Genomic DNA, 22,125 nt, shown 5'->3' on the forward strand with positions numbered 1-22,125 from the left:
TTTTGTGTGGCTGAGTACCACAAAAACTCAGCATCCTTCCTGCCCTGCTTCCTGAGGACATTTCCAAAGTCACTGAGGGCTCAGAGACTTTTACGCCACCCAAGTGCCTGCACATCCACAGTAACAAGGCTTGTCTAGCCTCTGCAGGCCTCCAGCAAGCTAACAGGATGCATTTTCCCCATCTCTCAGACTTCGTATCCAGATTTACTGAGCTCTGGGGTCAGTCTGGGGTTTTTGGGACTGGATTGTGAGCCTTATTTTCCAAGAACACAACCAGACATCCCATGATGTGTCCAAATATCTTTCTGAAGTTCCTAAAGCTTTAAAGCAATCCTGAGAAAAGAGCTGTGAGATTATTGCGGCACAAAACTGCAATAAACCTTTTCTTCATCCTTTCATGGTTAGAGGTATGAACATGAATTATGGCAGCTTAAGCCTCTCGAGAGCAGCATGTAAAATTGTTTTCTCAAACTGCGGGTAAAGAGCCTTGTTAAGCTAAGATGTCAGCACTCGCAAATGCTGCTGCCTGAATGGGGCTCTTTTACGAGCCAGTTTAATCCTTCCAGGAATTGAACGACCCCTTTCTGCCCGCTCTGAGCATCGCATTCACTCCTCGCTCCCTTCTTCCCTGCCTGTTTGTTCGCTCGAGGCTCTGGCACCGTCATCTCTTGCAGCAGACGAGATGTCTTGCAGCTTGCAAATGTAAGTGATAAGAAGAGCCCCATGTTTGGCTAGCTTACCTGCTACCTGGCAAAGAGCAGAGGCTATGGAGGAGTCAGGGGTTCTTTGGGGGCAGCCAGCAGCAAAACCAGAGAAAAGAAATGCCCAGTGCTCCAGCTGCAACTTTGAGGGCTGCTCTGTTTGCTGCCGCACGAGCTAACAGCCCAGCAAGCCCCGTAGGTGCCTTTCTGCAGGGCCTTGCTGCTCCTGACGCAGATTTCTCCGGAGGACGGAGGGGCATTGAGGGGACCCTGCCCTCAGCAGCAGCCCCCGCACCGACCCCAGAGCCACGGTTCCCCCCGCCGTAACCTCAGGCCCTCGCTCGGGGTCCTCCACCCACGGCATCCTTTTAAAAACCACACGGCTGGGCATAAACAGCAGCGAGGCGCTTGCCCTGCCTTGTATGCCTGGCATAGCTTCTGGAGGACGTGTCCCTTTTCCCGGTCACGCTTCCCTGGCCTGACACCACCCCAAAGGGCGCTGCTGCCACGGCACCCACGTCAGCCCCGAGCCTGCCTGACATCCCGACCCGCTTCCCGAGGCGGCAGCCCATTTCTGGAGCTCCCAGACACGTTTGCTTCCAATTCTAGAGGCACAAATCCCAGCAAATGTAGGATTAAATAACTTCGTCCCGGTAATTTACCATAATTTTGATTAATACGGGAGAACTTTTAAATCCCAGGCACTCCATTCTGGTCTCCATGGAAACCGATTTAAGAAAAAAAATAAATCACCTTTCAATCGCACAGTCCTGATGCTGGGGAGAATGGCTTTGGCTCATCGGTTGGGGAAGTGATGGGGGCTGGGTTATTTGTCTGCTTTTCTTTTTGTACGTGTCTGTCAGTGAAATTTGTAACAAAAATGTGAATCTGCACAGACCGGGCTGTCATCTGACAGCAGGAAACAAAAAACAGGAAGACGGGGTGTTACAGAGATGGAAATTATGGTAATTAAAACAAAAAAACAACAGCAAAACGTTTCCGGGCACAGACTGATTTACCAGTGCCGCTTCTCTGAAGGCTGTTGCGACTTGAAACTGAGAAGTAGAAAAATATTTAAAGCAATCATTAACCATTTTGCTGTTAATCCTGGCTGCAGGCTGCAAGGCAGCCCACTTGTTTAAGAGTTAACGTACTGCCTCTCGAGGGGCGAGTTTTCTACCAGGGTTACACGAGCACTTTGTAGTAGCTCAGCTGGAGATATTTGCAAGTGGTCAGACCAACGCTGGCCACTTGGTCTGCTCTTTTCTGTGTCTGTGGCCCAGCCCCAGGCCTGGGGCAGAGGCACACGTCGCCCCCGGTGCCAGCCTTCCCTGCGCCCCCCCGGGGGGCACTGCCCCTGCACGAGCCCGGCAGGAGCACGGGCTGCTGCTGCCTGCAGGGAGCACGTGCACTAAGGGTAGAACCAGAGGGCAATTGCACAACAGACGCCAAGCTTGTCAAGGCAGATATTTGGGGAAAGTTTTTTTCCTTAAGTGAATAATTGTGTTTGAAAAATCAGACTTTTTTTTTTTTTTTTTAAATAAACAAACCATATCTCCATCACCACATTCCTCGCCTTCCCCTCTCCAAATCTAAGCAGAGTGCACCGACCCCCAGGTTGTTCTGCTTTTTCCTATCCTCCCTCAGTTGGGAAAGTCTTTTGTTTTGTTTTGTTTAAAAATAACAGAGAAGGGGGAGGGGAAGAACAGGAGAGCCCTCAGCATCGCCTAGACAAGAGCATTCAGGGACAAAGAAAACAAAGAGGAAATTAAATTTTTCAGTTTTCTTTTATCATCAAGACCAAAGCAAAATGAATGCATTGACCCAAAATGAAGCTTGCCATGTTTCAGAGGTGCCCTTATGGAAATGAAACCATAATTTATGTTTTTGAGAAAAAGAGATGGGTTTGATGGAATCAGACCCTTTCGTCCACAGATCGTGGCCGTTTCCATTAAATGGCACTTCCAGCTCTCCATCCTGTGGCGGTGGTGGAGCACTTCTCCATGCTGGTCCCTGCAATTCAGGAAGGTTTTGGTGAGCAGCCTGAGAGTCCCACTTGGCAAATAAGCTCTGGGTGACCGAGTCCTCATGCCGTGCTCAGCCCCGAGGACACGACACCCCCAGCACCCCCACAGCACCACAGATGGGGCCAGCAGGGCTGAGGACACTGGTGTGCAGCAGCTGCCTTGGTTTCCCTCACTTCCATCACCTGTTGACCTGCTGCAGGCAGAAATTATATTGTTCCTATATTGATTTCCATGGTGTGCCTCCTGGTATGTCAACCCATTTGGGGATTTTTCTTTCCTGATGCCGTTAAATGCCATGGGCTGTGCCGGAGGTCCAGCTGAGGGTTTGCAGCGTGGAGAAGGGCAGACCTGGTTTTAATTCCCGTGCTGTACCAGCAGCTGGTGCGGTGACATGCCTGGCCATGGAGTACCAGCACGCTGCCAAGAAAGAGAAATTGCCCGTCTTTTTGAGACCACAGAGTGGGATGGAAGAAAGCCCTGCAGGAAGGCTTGCAGCAGGCTCCCACAGTGCTTGGTGAGATGGAGCAAGTGGAAGCTCCTCAAGCACATCGTTTTTCTCTTAGAGCCCAGAGGAGAGCGGGGTACATGCAGGTCACACTTCAGCTTCGTGCTAATTGCCCAGAAATGGCCCCAAAGCCCCTGGGACGCGGAGCAGGCTGGGGCTGGCGCGCTCTGCACCTCCCGGCACCTGTTGCTGTTGTGGCCACGCTGGGCAGGGGCTCAGCGCTATTTCTGGAGCATGCCTGAGGGCAGGAAGGATTAATGCGCCCCACATACAGGAGAGCTGGGCTGGCTGTGGAGAGAGGGCTCAGCACCAAGCGCTGCCCCAGGCGGGGGCAGGAAGGGCTGACCCCCACCTCCCCAGCAGGGCAAGATACTCGGGGCTCAGCACCAGCAGGGATGATATTTGCAATTCTGCAGCAATCCTGGGATGGCAGAAAGGTGCGGGGCTGATCTCCCCACGTGATGCTAAGAGAAGGATTCTGCATCTGCACCAGGCTGGGATAGACATAACCCCCATATGAGGTCCGAAGGAGGGAAGCAGGGATGAGAGAGGAGGTGTTTTCTCTAGGATCGGGGAGCTTGACTGAAAAGGGACAGTCTGCACAGACCATACAATCCAGAGGAACTTCACAGGAGAGGATTTTCTTGTCGATAGGAGCCAGATCATATGGTGGCACCCACGGATGCCAGAAGAAGTCCAAAGCTGACAACCTTAATAAAGATACACCAGCAGGGCAAGTCCCTGGAAAGCTTTCAACGAGTGTTGTTTTCATCCTGCTGCGAACAAGTACACCACATTTTCTATCGCCTGGAGCCTTCAATCTGCCTGAGGCCTCCCCTCTTTTTGGGTGCTTCAGGGAGAGGGGACCATTGGCTCACATAGTGCTCATACCACATCTGAATAGAGGGAAGCCTCATCACTGCTCCTTTCCATGGGGACACGGTGGTCTCTACCTCTTGGCCCCACCAGCAGCTGAGGTGTGTTTCTCCCAGCCAAAAGCATTGCTCAAGATGGGATGGACAAAACCTGGCAACAGTGACTTGAACAAAAGAAGTGGGGTTGGGCTGTAGAAATACAGCTGATCCTGAGAATGAGGATGCTGAGAGCAAAGCAGCTTTCCCCAAGCAAATGTCTTGAAACCATAGCGAAAAACCATGGTTATGGCTTTGCCCTCGTTTTCTTCATCTGTAATTGATTGATAAGACATGCACTCATGTCCTGGATGCTCACACATAAAATAGTGAGCCTCGTAGCTCTGAAGCGATGAATGGTGGTGGTACGATAGCAGCAGACTGGTTTCTTTGCAGATGCCCCCGTTGATGTGTCATGGGAAATATTTAAGCAGATGCAGATCTGGGACTCACAACTGCCACACTTGCTTCAACGTCAGCACACAAACCCAGCATACTTCTCAGGAAGAAGAGAACAAGCCTGGCCCCAGAATAGAAATGAACACCCATTTCATTAGCTCAGACTTCCCTGTGCTTATTTAAGCATTGATTCCTGGGGCTGCATAGAGCTGATTAGCAATTACAGAATGTACCAGAGCATCGCCACGGCACAGCTGGGGACTGCGGAGCCAACCAGGGTGATGCCATGTGAACCCGGCAGCTGCATCTCAGGGTGACTTTTAATAGAAAACCACCTGACTGGAGAACTGTGGAGGAAGAAAACATTTTTAAAGTGAGGTTTCTTTGCCATGAATTCCCTTAGCTCAGCACTGTCTAGGTGACTGGTGGAAAAACTGCCTGGTCCCAACTCCACACGTTTGTCCTAAATGCTAATGAGGAGCTACTGGGTTAATGTCCTGCCCATTGGGAGGCTGAGTTTCCAGATTTAACCAGACAAGGGTATCAGAGAGCAATGCAAGGGGGGCTTCTCTCCACCAGCACTGCCTTTCCATGGCCTTCCCACCTTCCCAAGGCCAGGGAACCAGCCAGTTGCATGTAGTCTACCTGCTCCCCTGAAGGAACTGGGACCAGCTTAAAGTACAACATAGCTCTCTGGGTTTGGATCCTGCTCTATTATTAACCTGGCTGAGGAACAGGAAAACCTTGAGCACTCAGCCAGAGCTTGCTTTGTGTGCTCATCTTGCTCCAGGACAGCCATTACCAGAGACTGGGTACTGGCAATAAGGCAGAGGAGGTGTCAAGCCCTCCTTTCCTACAAGCTGTCACCTCCTTGCCCAGGGAGGACACAGTGAGTCCTTATCTCCCACCAGGGAGGGATTCAGAAGGTAAGAGCCTGTATCCACAGCGCTTTGGGTGCTTGGAGGTCCCAGAGGCTTGGCGAGTCCTCCTGGCTGCCTGCAACACCGCTGCTTGCTATGCTAATTCCACACAGGGGATATCGGCATTTCCAGGAAGCCCAATAAGATAATGGCCTCATCACTATTCATCCCTTTGGTGCAGTCTCTCTTGTGCCCACATGAATCCTAATGTGCTGATAGGGTATTAAAATGGGTACCCTGGGTGTCCCCAAGGAACTGGCACTGATGCAGGGTATTAATAGCCCATCTTCGCTTCCTCAGAGAAGCTGTTCCATGTGGGGCACGTGGATTTTAACCCACCTGGAGCAAGCTCTTCAGGAGGTCCTTTGTATACCTCCAACATTTCCCAGTCTCTTGCTTTCTCAGGATTAATCCTCCTGCTTTAAGCCAGCCCATGCTGCCTTTATGTGTGATAAGCCAAAAAATCAGTTATCAGAAGTGCCAAGGCTTTGCAGAGCAGCACTAGGCATCACCAACAGCACAGCCCCATCCCCAGGCAGAGGTACTGAGCTTCACCACCTGCTCCCCCCAGTTGCTCAGCTCATGGCCTGCTTATGATCCAAAATCCAGCATTCCCTACTGCAGCCGGACACGCTGAGCTTCCTCCCTCTAGTCTGGGCAGGCAGCTGCAATGAGAAAACAGGGTGGTTTTAATTAACTAAAAAAAAAAAAAGGCAGTATCTCTGGGGAAGGAGAGAAAAAAGTATTTACACTCTTGGTAACAGACCTGCTCCTGCCAGCTGAGGGATGTCTGGGTCAGCAGGGAGATGGGAAGAAAAACTTGAGGCTTCCAGAGGGACTGGGACTTGGAGATGAAACATTGAATGAGTATATTTTGTAAGCAAACAGCCTGCCACTGCAGGAACCCAGGCTGTTAATTGGATTGACAATCCCTTTGATCTGAGATCTGCATCTCCTGGCTGATTCATGCTGAGACATCCTTCTGACCTTTTGAACACTCAACTTTTTGGGGAGAAGCTTTTCTTTCAACAGACGGAGCACTGAAGCAGTTACTGTAGCAGTCCTCGTTTTCTTCAGCAGGGTGAGTCAATATGTGACTAACAAACAGTCAATAGCTGAGTAATTTAACCCAGGGAGAGCGTGACCCCACCACAGCCAGGTGTCTTCCACCAGCAGCAGCACCAGGCAGCCAAGAGAACAGGACCAGGACAGATGGGACAAGTGGCACCTCTTGTTCAAGGTCTTTATCAGATACAGCTGATAAAGTGGGCTTTGGGATTAGCTCGGCTCAAAGCTGGGGACCATAGCAGCAAGGTGAGGACAAGGCAAATGCACCAGCATCGGTGCCTCCTATAGATGCAGAGCACAGACCGAGCCTGGCTGCCCTCTCCAGCTCTCTCCCAGATGCAGAGGTGGGTGGCGAGCACACAGCTCCCCAAGGGACAGGAGTTATCTTCACCAGCAGCCCAAGCCTGTGGCACTGTCACATTGTCCCCTGGTGTGACACTTGCAGCACGAGGCATCCCCTCACATCTCCAGGAGGGGACCAGGGAGCTGGCAGACTTGCCTGGCCTCAGGCACGTCACCAAGGTCTGTTTGTCATGGGGGTCCTAATGAGCTCCATTGCTGTTCCCCAGGGAGAAACCGAGACTAAAGACTTTCTCTTAAAGTTCCTGCCAGGCTGAAGGGATTTCTTTTTGCAGCAGAAATTCATCAGTCACAGCTTTTCCCAGTGTTTACTGCCTGGCTTTTCTTCTGGAACAGCAAAGCTCCAGTGTGGGGACTTCTGCAGGAGCTCTGAGGGATGCAGCTGGGCTGGGAGAGTGCCCTTTTGGGGATGCTGGAGCCACGTGTTTGTGCCTGGGTGTTGGTGTGAGGGTATCTTGGCAAGCCACATCCGAACAGGATCTCACCTCTCACTTACACAGGTGTAAATCCAGCACCACTGCAACCCCGAAAGGGCTGAGACATGACCAGGCTTTCCAGCAGTCATTACAGCGCTGCTTTTTCCTGGAAACCTCCCCTGCAACCTCACATAACCCAGTCCCCAGCTCCAGGGGACCCTTCTCAGGGTGGTATTATTAGAGGGGAGAAAAAGGAGCCTGACTCACTGTGTCCTGTGCCCGAATTTCCTTCCAGACTCGCTTGCAGAGAATGCGGGTTCATGTCAGGCTGTTTTTCCATCCCCTTTTTGGGGTTAATCTCTCCAGGGCAGCGCCTGCTGGAGGAGTCCGTGACTCTGTCCCCCTGCAGGCAGATGTCTGTCTGATGACAGAAGTGCCCTTCATGCCTGCCTGCAGCCATCACCCTGCAGCCACCTGGTCCCTCCTGCACCAGGGGCACACAGCCCAGGCAGAGGTGCTCGGACCTCCCCTCCAGCACAGAGCTGGGGCTGCTGCACAGCTGGGCAGGGCACAAATAGAGCCCTGATGCCTTCTGCCAGAAGCAGGTGGAGAAAGCTCGAGGTTTACCCACACAGGTGTCTCCATGTCCTCCCATTTCCCTCCCCTTTCAATGATTTCAAGGCCAAAGTAAGGAGAAAAAAAACAACAGGAGGGTTGAGTGGGAAGTTTTCTTTTAGCTCCAGAAGTAGAGTTGGGATGCATTTGTTTTCCACAGTCAAGCATAGGGATAAGTTTCAGTGACAGATATATTACTGCATTTATTTGTGATTAGTGCAGCCTTCAGCAACCCAAACTGCATCTGCTGATGTAACAGGGTTTGTAAGCAAGAGAATCACTTACTACATCAGGAACTGAGCCATAGGCTTTTCAGCTCCCCAGTAACTAAGTTAAATCAATGCAGATGGTGATTCCCTACAACAGGAACTCACCAAGGACTCACCCACAGCAGATAGGACAGAGCTCTCCCAGCAGAAATACCAGGATAAATTCAGTTCTGAAGCAGTACTACCTCCAAGGACACCCCAGTGGTCTGGATTGGGGTGGGAAAGCCAGAGGAAGGGTCACAGAGCCAGCAGCCCCTGCTGTGCAGCGCAGCTGGCAGAGCACAGCCAGCACCCTGCTCCTGCTGCAGGCAGCTCTCCAGTGAGCAGCACTAGGAGCACATCGAAGGAAAACATGGGTCATCAGGGACATCTAGCCGAGAGGCAGACATGAGCAACTCAATGAGAAGTCACAGAACAATAAATTTGCTTTGTTATACCTTATAGCTCAGGCCAGCCTGCAGCTCCCCAGCCCAGCAGCACTAGAAGCAAGCCAAGGGCAGGCTCTGGCAGAGCCCTTTATACCTGGGCAGCTGGTGCCCCCTTCCCTCCCATCCTGCCAGCAGCCACTCGCAGCACAGATGGGTCTTCAAATTCTCCACAGAAGAAGAAAAGGAGCTTTTTTACACTAGGTCTGTGCTGGTGAGCAGTGTGGAAAAAGGCCTGGTCTTACTGCAGTAAAGGGCCTCTCATCCAGAACCAGGAGTGGTTTCTGGGTGCTCTCGTTGCCTGTTCATGCCCTTAAAGATGCCTTTAAGGAGAGCTGGAAACCAGGCACTGGAGCTGTTGTTGCTGGAAAGCAGGGCTCTCAGACTGTCCATAAATCAAGTTCTCTCTGGGAGCAGCTTGGTTACTGAATCACCACTGTGACTGGCTGTGGTCCTGAGTTCCCAATCAAAAACCATTTGTGGTTTTGAAAAATCTCACTCCTGCATCTTCCCTGTGTCTCTTCTGGTAGAGGAAGGAATGTCCTTAGTCTGCAAGCACGATGATGGAGGCTGAAAGCAAAAGGTGGGTGATAAATCCAAACACAGCTCATGGCAGGGCTGCAGCACTGCTCTGGGCTTACTGAGCTGGTCAGGCATCTCACAGACAAAGCACTAACCTCTTCCTTCACTTATTTCTTACTTTCCCCCGGTTTCTTTCCTCACTTTATGAGAAGTAGTAGGTGAAATGCATCTCACCTCTGGTTCCCTGAGGGTCAGGAAGAGCACTTGCTTCCAAGCTTGTTGCCGCAGGAGCTGGCTGCATGGTGGTGGCCTCCCCTGCACTGGCAAGTATGGTTGCTAAAGAGAAAGCTTGGGTCTGAAGCCTTGGAGGAGGTAATGGGACAAGCACAAAAAAGGCTTTGACGCTAAACTGAATTAATTGCAACATAATCTTGAGAACTGTGTTCTTGTCTGCCTGAGCCGCTCATTTGATGAGAAATCACACACCTACTTTCCTCCACCAAGGGTTTATTTCCCATGCAAATCACAGCAGGATCCTTCTTGAGCTGGAAGGGTTCCTCCTCCATACAGTGCACTTAGCGTGTTTGCTTTGTAGTCTCTTGCTTTAAAATGCACTCTGTCCCTCCCTTACGTGTTTCTCCCCGGGCTATCCTGGCCCAAGCCAAGCATGCCGGGCTCGCAGCGCTCCTGTCAGCGCTGGCTCTGCAGGGACAGGCTGTGCTGGAGCCCCCGTGCAGAGGTGCCCGAGGTCAGCTCAGCTCATGCTGAGAGGGAAACGCAGCCTCTGGCAGTTCCTGAGAAGAGGTGAGGTCTTTCCAGAAAAAGCTTTCATGGAAGAGCGAGCCCAGTTCATCCTTGCCTTTATCCTGGTGTAATGGGTCAGGTCCAGGGCTGTGGGTGACTGGAGAGGGGCTCAGAAAGTCACTTTCTCATCCAGCCTTTCCACTGAAAACAAAACTGAGTGCCCTGCTCCAGCAGACCTCATTTGACACCACGTAAGCTCAGTGCAGACGGGAGGGAGGCAGGAGGCTTCTGTTTCCTAAAATAACCCTGACAGGTGCCTTATATCCCGGCTCCAGCGTTCCGCTCTGAAGGAGGGCCATTAGAGATCCTGAAACGGATTTCATCTCGTTGAGGCTAACCAGATGTAACCCCGGACCTCTGGGTCACGTCAATCTGTCCGTCTCCTCCCGGGCGCAGGGACCTGAGCAGCAACACGCTCGTGCCCACGCGTCCGCAGCAGTGGCGGCGCTGCTGGTGCACGTAGCGCGCGGTGAGCGTGCCCGTGTCCCCACGTCGGTGTCACACAGCCCCAAGGACTGCTGGCCTCTGCTGCTTCCCTTAGCACTTCTGTGCTCTGGAGGGTCAATGACTTTTTTACTGAGTCTGATTTCACTTCTTCCGTTTGAACTGTCATTAACTAGTAGCAACTCGGCAATTTCACTTCTATGTCCTCTCCTTGTTATTCCTTCCTTACAACACGTGGTTGAGCCCTTGTATGTTGTTTTTCCCTCAGACAAGATGAGAAATACAACGGCAGCTCTGTTTGCAGTCAAATTCTGCCCTGGTTCAGCCACAGCACTTGCCCCAGGTGTGTGCAGCAATTACATCCTGGTGTGTCTACATGGAGCGTGTTCCTCCTTCATGTTTAACTCTGGACATCTCCTGTGAAGGCTGGGACCCATCGATGGATGGTGTTTGGATGGGTGGACGGACTCTTGATCAACACTTAGAAGGTAAAACTGCACTGTGGTGGAGTTTCAGGGATGCCTTTCCAGCACTGCCCATAGGGATCATCAAGTAAATAACTTCTTTCTGCATTTTGTCTTCTGACTTTCTCTGTAAAGACATAAAATTTTCTCCAGGGCAAGCACTGGGTTCTGTAATTGCTGTTTGTTCCAGCTGATGGAAGCCGAGACACAAATGTCAATACCATTTTTATCTATCCAGAAAAACACAGAATGGCTTGGGCACCGCCAGAGCCAGTGGGATTTGTCTGAGCCGGGGGGCGGCGAGCACCCAGCTGGGCTGTGTGCGATTCTGTCCTGGGTGGCCTGACCTGGAGCTGGCACCCACCTGCCCCTGGTGTCCCTGTGCCTGTCCCTGCGGCACAGGGGTGGGTGCTGCCTGCCTGGGGTGTGACATAGCAGCTGTCTGATTAAGCAGGAAGATGCGAATCCTTCAGAGGGAAGTTTTTATTGAAAGGCAAGAGGGTAATTCTTCATTTGGAAAATGACACAGTGTTCCACAAGGGGGAGAAAAAAAACAAAAAGGCAATGTAACTGAAAACAACCCACCCAACCTCAAAACAGTAAATCCAATCAAGCTTTCTTGTTAAATGCAGGCTTTGAAGAACATTGCATTTAATCATTATTCGCATTGATTCAGCGCTGTTGGTCTGAAGTGACTCCGAGCAGCAGGGGCAGGTCATGTTTACAGCGGGATGAATATTGATGAAGCCACTGCGAGCGCAGCCCAAATGCTGCAAAGCCCCTTGTGCCATGGCAGAGTGCCTGAGGACAAGGGCCACAGGGCAGGGTCCCCAGGCTCAGTGCCCAGGATCAGGCCGTTACCTGCTCTGAACCTGCTCCCACCTCGTGGTGGCCAGGAGATGGCCGGTCAAAGCTTGCCTTGAGCTGACTTCTCCTTGTGTCCTTAATTTCAGTTGCATCTGTAGGTTCACAGCATCCCAGCTGCCTTCAGCCCTGGGTTTTTGCTTAAAAAATGAAAGACCCAGGGCATGAGGGTGAAGCTCTCTGCCTCGAATCATTCTGGAGACAGCTGGGTTGTGAATCACGGAACGTATAACTGCAGTCCCTTAACAGGCAAACACTGAGGTTTGTTTAGTTATGCTTGCTGTCCTATCTCTCCTTTTTGGCCTGGCCATTTGACAGCAAATATTCCTTAGAGCCGTTTTTATTTGGATATTTTGAGAGGCCCCTTGCCTTTGGCTCTGTGTTGCCAATATTTAAATAATTTTTTTAATGAATTCTCATGAATTTCCCCCCAGATGGAAATGAACAAAAGAGCTGGGGGGGCAGGAAGGGAGGGGGAATGACTTCCAGTTTCTGGGAGAGCTTTACAAACAACTCAATTAAGTAGGCAAGGGTGTTCTTTTAATAACAGGTTCTGTCAGAATTCAGGCAATTAATTTCAAAGGAGGAGGCATTTTGTAATGCCGCCACTCGAGCACCCTTTTCTGTTCAGCTCCTCCGTGGGGCATTAACGGGGGCAGTGGTTGGAAAGAGAAGAGCTGAGGTAAGGGGATAACTCCTGTTCTTACCCCTGCCATCAGAGGAGTTCAAAAGAGTGTTTATTAACACGGTGATAGGCACTTTATATATGTATAAAAGAGGCTGCTGTCACCAGCCCGCAGCCTGCCACCTCCTTGCTCCCTCCTATGCAAAGTTTTTTGGGAATGCATGAAACAGATGCCTCAACGGAGGGCAGATGTGGGAATGAGCTCAGCTCAGTGCAGTGGGGAGGACAAGGTGATCCAGCCCTTGTTAGAGGCAGTGCCCACCCAGCTGTGGCCTGCTGGCAGACTGCAATAAATGCCATTGCCATCCATCCCTGGCCTGGAGAGGCATCGCCTGCCACCCACGGGGAGGTGGCTGCACTGCTGGGAGCAGATTTAGCCATGGAATAGCTAAAGGGGAGATGAAACGCACTGAAAGTATGCTGGAGGCAGCTCCCCCTTCAAGACTTTGAAGGACTCCCAAGGGTTTTCTTTGACAGCCCCTCTCTAAGGCAGTGCGGGGCTGAGGAGGCACCTTGCTGCACATGGGGACCTATTTCCCTTAGCATTTGAGAATGGGGGAAAAAAGCACAAGCACAAATGTTGTCTGATGAAAAGAGGAAAATAAATAAAAGAGAATATCGCACTCTACATCATTAACTTGGTGCAGCCTGAGCAATTTCATTCTCCCACACAGATATCTCCCAGCCAGCCTGTGGCTGACAGCAGAAATGGATTTGTACAAAAAAAAATAAATAAACGTTTCATTTTGGAGGATAGAAATGAACTTATTTTTATATCAGTTTTCAAATTCTTTATTTTTCAAAATGCTTTTCCCCACCCCCTAAAAATGAATCAACCTGTTACAATATGAGAAGTCAAGTTTGACTTTAGCTGGCTTTTCCTGGTATTTGTGCTTGAAAAAGGTTTCAGAAATGAAAAAGGAAGTTCCTTCAGAGAAATGATTATCATAAAAATGATTGGTGACTTGGAACTAGCGACCTAATCATACATCTTTTGTGGAAATAGAATATTTTGATGGCTTATCTCCAATCTGCAATAGTTAAGAGCAGTATTGATCTGGGAGGACAAAAAATAACAGAAGTCTAAATGATAATTGGGAGCTATTTGAGATAAAACTTTTCTAGCTCTAATCTCACAATCTGCAGTCATACAAGTAAGCTTCATTAACTGGGAAGAAAAAAAAAAGGAATAAAACATACAGCTGAGGAGAGAAAGTGAATACAGTAATCAAAGTGTGTGCCTCTATACCGGTTTATGGGTTTATAAAATAAAAGAAGTAACAAAAGGAGAACATTTACAAACTGCATTTTGCTGGTTGTTGAGGGAGGGCTTAAAGAATTGTGTTACAGAAGCAAAAGGAGGTCTATTGACTTAGCACACTACAAAGCAGTTGCAGAGGTGGTTTCCATTGCCTGTAGTTAGGCGTTCTGCCACTTGTCCTTTCCCCTGACCAGCTGGATGTGCTGTAGCCCTACTCCACAGCATCTGCACAGCTTTCAGCACGTTTCCTCCTAGCCCGTGGTGCTCTGGTTAAAATGTTGCCCTGCTTTCCCTGCAGGTGCTGCTTTTGCAGGCTGGATGTTGCATCCCATATAGCTAAGTCCTCAGCAAAGCCGCCAGCAAAAGCTGATGCTCTCCTTGCAAGTTCCTTTGCATAGACAGCTTAGAAGATAATTACACGTGAATGAAAATATCTTTGCTGCTAAAAACCTCCAGAAAGCTGGTTCTTCTCCCAGGATTTCCTGGGAAGGGGGTGGTGTGATGGCACACCAGGTGCTCCACCTGGGTGCCCCCTGTTTTGCTTCAGCCCATCTTGCCCCTGGCTTCCCAATGGTGGGCACTGAGTGTTAGCCCCTGAGCAGCAACTGTGGCCCAGGAGGCATACAGAGAAGCGCCAGCCCGCCCCAGCACAGTGCGCAGACCTCGTGAATTTATCTGAATTTATCTGAGCGGGAGAAGAGCCTTCGGCTGAGCCCTCCTGGCTGCAAGTGCTGCGTCTCTTCTCCGCGTTCGTCGATATTTCGCACGGTGCCCAGCCTGAAAGCGGTTTCTGAGCCAATACTCCTAACAAGAGCCCTGTTTGTGAATCACCCACCGCCTGCACATGGCACGTCAACTATCAAATTAATTTAATTAGTAGTTACTGTGGGCTTTCAAGAGCTATTTGTGCGCTGAACAAGCTGCAGTGGCTGCACAGCCAGCTGGCTGAGCCCGGACCTGCAGCTTGTCTCCAAGTGAGATACGGGCTGTGGATGCTCCACGCTGCTGCCTTGGTGCCTGCTGGACAGCACAGAGAAAAAGCTGGTTGCAAAGAGGAATGAAGATGAACAATGTCTGTCCTCTCTGCCAGGTGGCAGCTGCTACTGGGACCACGATCCACTGCTGGTGAGGCAGGTAAGAAACTGGGCATGAGAAGGGGAGGATGAGCACGGAGAACAGGAACAGTTGGGGAGAAGGAGAGAGAGCCCTGGTGGCCTTCCAGGATGAATAGCTAAGTCTGTTCCCAGCTTGGGCTCAATCTCCTTTGGTTCCTGCTCAGCCACCCGCTCCATCTCCACCTGGAGAGATGCTGGGGCTGGGAAACACTATGGCATCTTGGGCAGTGCAGCCCGGGGAGCTGGGGGTCCCCGTGATACCTCAATCCTCTCACCTGCACACAGCAGACAGCAGATAAGCAGGGTATTGCACCCAGTGGGGCCTGCCTGGACGTAGCTGCTGGGTGGTTTGCACCAAAATCCGCACCTTGTTTGAAGGCTGTCAGCAGACTGCTGCTTGCTCCATCCGCCCCGCTCCTGCCGCCCCCCTTGCTATACTTGCTGGTTAAATAAATGTCTATTTTTGTGCTCAGCTGATGCTTGTTGTCCACGTACTCACAGGGAAATGAAGAGCTGTGTTTATACCAAATGGGTTTATTGAAGTATCAGAAAGCACAAATCAATTTTCAAACGAAATTATATGGTACCCCAGGAATCAAAACTGACAAACACAGAGATTTGCTATTAAATTAATAGCAAGCTAAGGTAAAAAGCAATGAAGACCATAAAATTAGCCAGGTACAATATACTCCCTAAAATTTAGAGCTGTGCCCAGCTTGCAGGCACTGGGCTTGGTTTCAGAAATAAATAACCAGCAGAGGGGTTTTAAAAATCAATATTGCGGCCCACGTGGCAGAGCAAATTCCAGAAAGCACCGTCTGTGCCTTGCAGTGGAGGCTTTCTCCTGCCTCCGTGTCCCTGAGCAGCCCACAGACATTCACCCTGCCCTGCCCTGCAGGAGGGAAGCTCTGGTGCCTGGGTCTGGCCTCGGACAGAGCTCTGGCTTCTGGAGGATGGGGCAGCAGAGGGGCTCCTTGGGGCTGGACACCCCAAGCACGTGTTTTGCATGCTAAGGGTAAGAGGCTTTGCAGAAGAGGCCTGCAAAATCCTGAGTGCCTGGCATAGAAATAGTCCTGCGGCTGCATAAGTGCCACAGGGATGGGGCAGCAGCCGTGGCAGTCACACCCTAATGAAGGCATAATCCCAGTCCTTCCCATCGAGGCTTCCTTCACACTTCAGGGAGGTTCGCAGGGAACACCAAGGTGCCTGCAGACCCCCTTAGCACAACCCAGACCAGCTAAACTAATGAGCAGTGAAGGCTGGAAGAAACTCAAGTAAGGCAAGATTGAATGCCAACGCAAGTGCACCTTCCTGCAGTTATGAAATCAAACCTGAATATCTACCTAGGGCAGGTTTCTGCTCTCCCCCTGCATGTAAACACCTGATGTAGGAAATGGAGGAAGCCTGGGCAGGAGGCTGTGCGACCAGATGGAGCGATCAGGATAACACCTTCTGGCTCCATATATATTAATTTGTGGCTTTCACCTTCCTCCCAACTAGGAAAAGTCATTTTTGTGTGTGTGAAAAACACAACCTTGGCCTCTGGTTCCTCTGACGTGGAGCAAAAACTCTGGCTGAATGATGGAGCGTTGCCCTTTATCCCTTCCTCTTGGAGAAATGATAGAAGAGAGCAGTTTGGCAGAGAGGGCCCATGGCAAAACAGGAGCAGGGCAGTCATCACCCATCGCTGGCTGTCACCCCGGGGCAGGAAGTCCCCTCCGGGCACAGGGTGGCAGCCAGGTGCCCTGTGAGGTGTTTCCTTCCCCTACCAGAGCTGTCCTGGCATGGCACAAGCATTCACCTGTGCTCCATGTTCATCCTGAATGACAGCAACAAGATGCCCAACGTGGGGCTTTCACCCAGGGCAGCACCTTGGGCTCCGCTTTGTGAGCTCATCTGACATTTTCACACGTTTTGTAGGGCTGCTCTGACTTGTGCTGCTAACTTTTCTGCCGTATAATTAACTAACGAGACGTACGATGAAGCCATGACACGCGTAAGAAATGACAGGGCCACCAAGTACTTCGGCGCAGCATTCCCCTAAGGCAAAGGCAAAGCATGGGGCAAGCTTTCAGAGATAATAAATGTTGATAATAAATGCTAATAAATGTTGAAACGCGAGCACTTTTTCAAGTGACAATGACTAACGCCTCAAAAGAGACTCAAGACACGTTAACCCCAGGAGCTTTGCAGGCGCTTTGCTCCAGGAGAGGTGGCAGAAAACTGCTGCCTGCGCTGGGAGCCTGCCCTGGCCAGGACAGTGCGGCAGGGATTTTAGTCCCCATAGAGCTCAAGTGAGTGCTTGTATCTTGAGGATGTGCTGAAGTAACTCTCCTAGAATGTTCCAGGCTTCAAGCTAATAAAGCTATTATACATAAATTGAGTTATAGGTATCTAATGCTAGTCTCTTTATTTTTCATTGCCTTTTCTTTAGGAAACGAAATACAAAGGTGCATGGTAATAATTACAGACTGGCTGATGAGCAGAAAATCAATCCGTGTCTCCTGGGTAGATATTAAATCTCAGTCATTTTTTTTTATTTGTGCGTTTTCATAAACAGGCAATTACCACCTTACCCAGACCGAATTAATGAAGCTCACCTGGTGCAGGCCCGTACGCAGAGCAGCCCCGGTGAGCGACGGGGATGGCTGCGGGCTCCAGCCCGGGCTGCGCGCTGGAAGAGGTCCAGGACGTCCTTCGGAGCAGCCACTGCTCTTTGCCATGGTAACCCCTTTTCCTGGCCACGTGCTGCCCTTCCACCTGCTAATGCTGGCTATTTTTTTCCCCAGGCTGCCCATGAGTTTTAGCTGCTGCCCCTCACCATCCCACTTCTGGGCCAAGCCACCGGGTGCAGACCCCAACTTCTGAAAGCCTGCGACCACCCTACGAACACAGAGAATGCAGAACGGCCTCTTTGGGGTGAAGCTTTTGTACTGATGCTGGGGAAGAGAGCAGGCGTAGCAGAGGGCTACCCCAGGTGCTGCCTGTCTGAAACGCTGCCTTTCATGATGAACCGATTAATCTGACGTCCCGACACCGCTTGTGCTGTTCCTGCAGCCTTCCTTGGTGTGTAAAAATAGAGGTGGCCCCTCTCCTCCTGCAAACTCCTACACCCTGCATCGGGTTAAAAATCAGCCGTACTTTTTGTGGGTCACCAAGCGATGCTGACGAGTTCGTGGCTGCCTGCGGCATGTCCCTGGGAGCTGTGCTTGCTGCCCTGCCCGCCTGGTGCTGCCAACCTGTCACAGAGCGAGAGCCAAGAAAGCAGTGTCCGGGCTGCCCTTCCCGTCCTTCAAATCCTTCCCATCCTTCTGTGCACGTCCCCAGCAGCAATTCTCCCTCCGTGTCCCCTTCTTCCACTTCCACAGCCTGACGCTGGCTATTCCCCGCCAGCTCTCCCCGGCGCTCCCAGCACCTTTCCACCCACAAGGAGCAGCAGAAGCCGACGCTGGCCACCCACCAGCGCGAGGTGGCATTACCCAGGCATCTCTTTCATCGTTTCTCCTGCTGGTTTTTCATCCACCCTTGTAGACGGCTTCCCTCGTAGCTCGTCCTACATTAGACTGTAAAAGCTTCGGCAGAGGGCCTGCGCCTGGCAGGATGAACACATCACCCTGCCCAGCTCCAGGCAGCCACAGAAGGGTCATGTTTATTAATCTGTGCAACTGAACATTAAACACATTTCTTAATATACGGGACCGGCACCAAAAGTTGCAAACGGGATGCCAATTTGAGCAGCAAAATTCAGCCAATTTTGGAAAGAAGCTCTCTCCCTCTCTTTAAAAAGCTCCCTCGGGGCACATGTGGCACTTGGAGCTCTCGCCGAGGTGCACTCTGTGCAGGAGAAAATAAAAAGGGCCTGGCAACCTGGGATTGCAGGAGCAGATTAACGAAACTCAATCTATTTTCTTTGAAAAAGAGAAGACAGATGTGTAACTTGATTACAGACTATAAATGCCAGCTCGGAAAAAGCTTTGTGATGGTAAGAAGGTCTTCAACCAAGTAGCAAAAGACACGGGCAGACCCAGGGCCTGGAAACTGAAATTAGACAAATTCGGAGTGGGAAGCAAGGTGAGTAATTAAATAGCAGAACAGCACCTACAGGGGTGGAGCGATTCACTGTTACTGGGAGGCTTTTGAAAGGAGGACCGGGTGTCTTTCTAAAAGACAGCTCTGGCTAAAGCAGACCTAGGGCCAACAGAGGAACACGTGGAGTGTCTGGGGAGGCCAAGGCAGCAACTTTCAGAACTGATGTTGATAAAAATTTGAATAACGAGGAAAGATTTGGGATTTCCAAAGGCTCTGTGAGGGAAATAGCTGGAGCTGTGACCCAGCACTTGCCTGCTTCCCTGCTGCCATTTCCCTCTTCCTCTCGCAGACCCCAGGAACGTGCCTGTGCCAGGGCACCCAGAGCCAGGCAGGGAAGAGCTGGGCTGGCTGGGCTGCGGGACCTCCGGGAGAGCTGAGAGAGAGCCCGGGGAGGGGAGGAAAGCTCTGTTTACAACAGCAGCTGGCCCCGGGACTCGCCTTTGTCCTGCTCCTGGTTCATGTGTATTTTTGCATTAGCCAAGGCCCCTCGAAAAGGGAGGGGAAAGGGAAGAGCTCATTTCCCCCGGTCAGGCAGGAACAGCAGCTGTGTCTTGGCAGGGGAGGGCTCAGGATGCCTGCGAGCGCGGGGCCGTGTCGGTGAGGCTGCACGAGGACTGGCCTTTGGCCTGGGCAGCAGGAAATATTAATGAGCTGCTAATTATTGCTGGGCTCCTCTCTCACACACCCCTGCGTACATGCACTCACACGGGGCTGGGATGGGGGGGACAACTCAGCCTTCCAAAAAAGTGCGTTTCTCTTTTCTATTCTGTCTTTACGTCTCTGCTCCATCTCCCCCGTGGTCCAAATCACCTCCCGTCGCTTCCTACACGTTCCCCTGCCATCTGAGCACCTCCTTGTCCTCTGCTGAGAAGCTCTCAGTGCTTCCCCTACCCCATGGTTCAAGCAGTGCAATCCCATGGAGAAAGCAAGTATCCAGGGACAGGGGATTTAGTGTCCTGTGCTTCGGACACTTGTTGCAAAACACCAGGAGGCTGGCAAGGGGCCACTGGAGCCAAGAAATCCAGCGAAACAAAAGGAAAGAAACAAACATCATGCAGAAAACAATGCACACAGCAGCACACCGACTTCCAAGCACCAAGCTTTTGGACTCGACACAGGAAATGTTCAGAAATTGGGCATTTTCCGGAGTACGGAGCCAGCAGGACTGCAGCGAGGCTGGGAAGGGGCCGGGAAGGCAGAGCAGCCTCGTGGCAAGCTGCAACGGGTAAAGGCTGCCCGTGCTGAGCTGCTGGCAGCCCTGAAAGGCTCCTGCAATGTCCCACCTGCAGAGGTGACAGGGAGGTGTGGGAGAGGCTTTGTGCCTGCTGGAAACCAGCATCTCATCAGCAGGAGCGATGGCCCAGCCTTTGGAGCTGTGCTTGCTCACTCCAGGTTGGAAGAGGGAGGAAGCTGCAGGGCTGGTCTGAGAAAGGGCACCCGGGGCAGGCGTGCTGGGCAAGGTGAGCTCTGCGATATGCCACAGCCCAGCAGGGGAAACCTCAGGGAAAAAAGTGAAATGCATCCAGAGACTATGCAGAGATAGAAGGAAAAAGGGAAAATAACTGCAAGGAAAGGTCTGTGGGTGGTGCTGAGAAAAAGATGACAGTGGAGAATGATGTGCATACGGTTCCTGTACAGAGACCATGGCAAGAATTGTCATACTAAAGCCTGCAGATCAGAAAAGCAAGTGAAAGAGCCAACCTGTCAGAGCCACTACTGAGGGGTTGGGGTTATGCCCGGGGGTGACACCGCAGGTAGTGCAAATTTGCAGAGAGTAACGAAGGCCCAGGCTAGCTCGGTCACCTTGCAAGGCAGTTGCGTGCAGATTGACCTCAAATTCAATGCCAAATTGGCACTGGGGCATCAGGGGATTTGGGAGGCCATAGGAACTGCCTCAGTGCTCTGGAGGTGGCGGCAGCACAGCTCCACCAGGCACAGCCTCGCTGAAGCCTCTGTACCAGCACGAGCACGGCACCAGCTGCGCGGTGGGAGCTCCCACAGCAGCACGGGGAGCAGTGCCGTCAGGGATTTTGGTCAGAGCAGGCAATACTGCTTCAGACAGGCTGGCAGGACAGCATCACGGCAGGTGACAATGTGGGGCAAGGCACTGGGGCACCACCGCGCAGCCCTGGCTCAGGCTTCGGGGAGAGGCAGGAGCAGATTTCAGCTTGGACAAAGGCAAGAGATGAAAATTTCAGCGACCGTGGCTCCATCCAAGGGACACCTGCTGACTTCCAAAGGCAACAGCCTTCCTGCCAAAAGCCAATGCAAATCACCAGATGTCCATTCAGCGACCATTTGGGTTGGTAAAGCGTCTAACAGACATTATTGTCTAAGTGTCTCCTTACCCATTGTGTTCCTCCTGCATAAAAGTACAACAGATAAGCAAGATCACGCGATTTCCAATCTGAGACGAACACTGGAAACACAGCAGGACGTGGCATCAAAAAAGTAGCTACATGCCAGTTTTCAAGGCAGATTTGGAAAGAATCTGAGAAAAAAAAAAAAAAAAGGCATACTAGACAAAGAGCTGTGAGTGCTCATGCCTGCTAGTTTATCAAGATGGCCAGTTTTGGGAGAAATGCCCCCGCTTCTTGAGATATAAAGGAGATTTAAGAGAAAAAGATGTCAATCCCAGACAAAGGTGGTTTAGATAGGAGTTCAGTGGTGTGCAAGATGAAAACCAAGCTGATAAAGGACTGGCAGATGCCAGGACAGGCTCACAAACCCTATTCTGCAGAAGAAGCCAGGCATGAAGCAACTCTTGTCACCCCCACCCAAGACCGGAGCTTCTGGAGTACAAAATAGCTTCCCAAACAGGCACAAGACAAATGATACAGGCTCAGAGGACAGAGATTAGTCAGAAGGCAATGATGCTCTGCTGAGTTTGGCTGCCTGGTGCCCCAGGAGGGATGCACAGCGTCCTCGCAGGTGCCAGCATGGCCTGCCCCAGGCGTAGCCATCAGCGGAGCACACAGCTTGTTCTTCTGTCAGATCATGGGATGGATGGGATGGGAAAGCCCAGCTGAAGGGTTAGAGAAAAGCCTGGGAGAGCTTTCAGGACACAAACCTGGTGCACAGGAGGCATTTAGGAACTTCTGCAAATCCTTCCTAAGGCGTTGGAGTAAATGTTTTAATATTATACTAATACTTGGGGATCAGGCATGACTTAAATCTTGGACAGCAATGGGGAAAGGTCATGCCGCAACTGGAAAACCAGCTGCAAGGATCTGGAGGTGCCCCAGGCAGAATTAAATGTGA

General features: G+C 51.3%; 1 protein-coding gene across 1 annotated transcript in view; it reads right to left on the reverse strand.

The window, feature by feature from the left end:
* The window catches only part of UBTD2 (ubiquitin domain containing 2), a 257,761-nt gene that overhangs the window by 200,509 nt on the left and 35,127 nt on the right, over positions 1–22,125 (reverse strand). The window lies entirely within an intron of this gene.

This window comes from Anser brachyrhynchus, assembly GCF_964034855.1.
Source record: "Anser brachyrhynchus genome assembly, chromosome: 14".
NCBI classification, from domain to species: Eukaryota; Metazoa; Chordata; class Aves; order Anseriformes; family Anatidae; genus Anser; species Anser brachyrhynchus.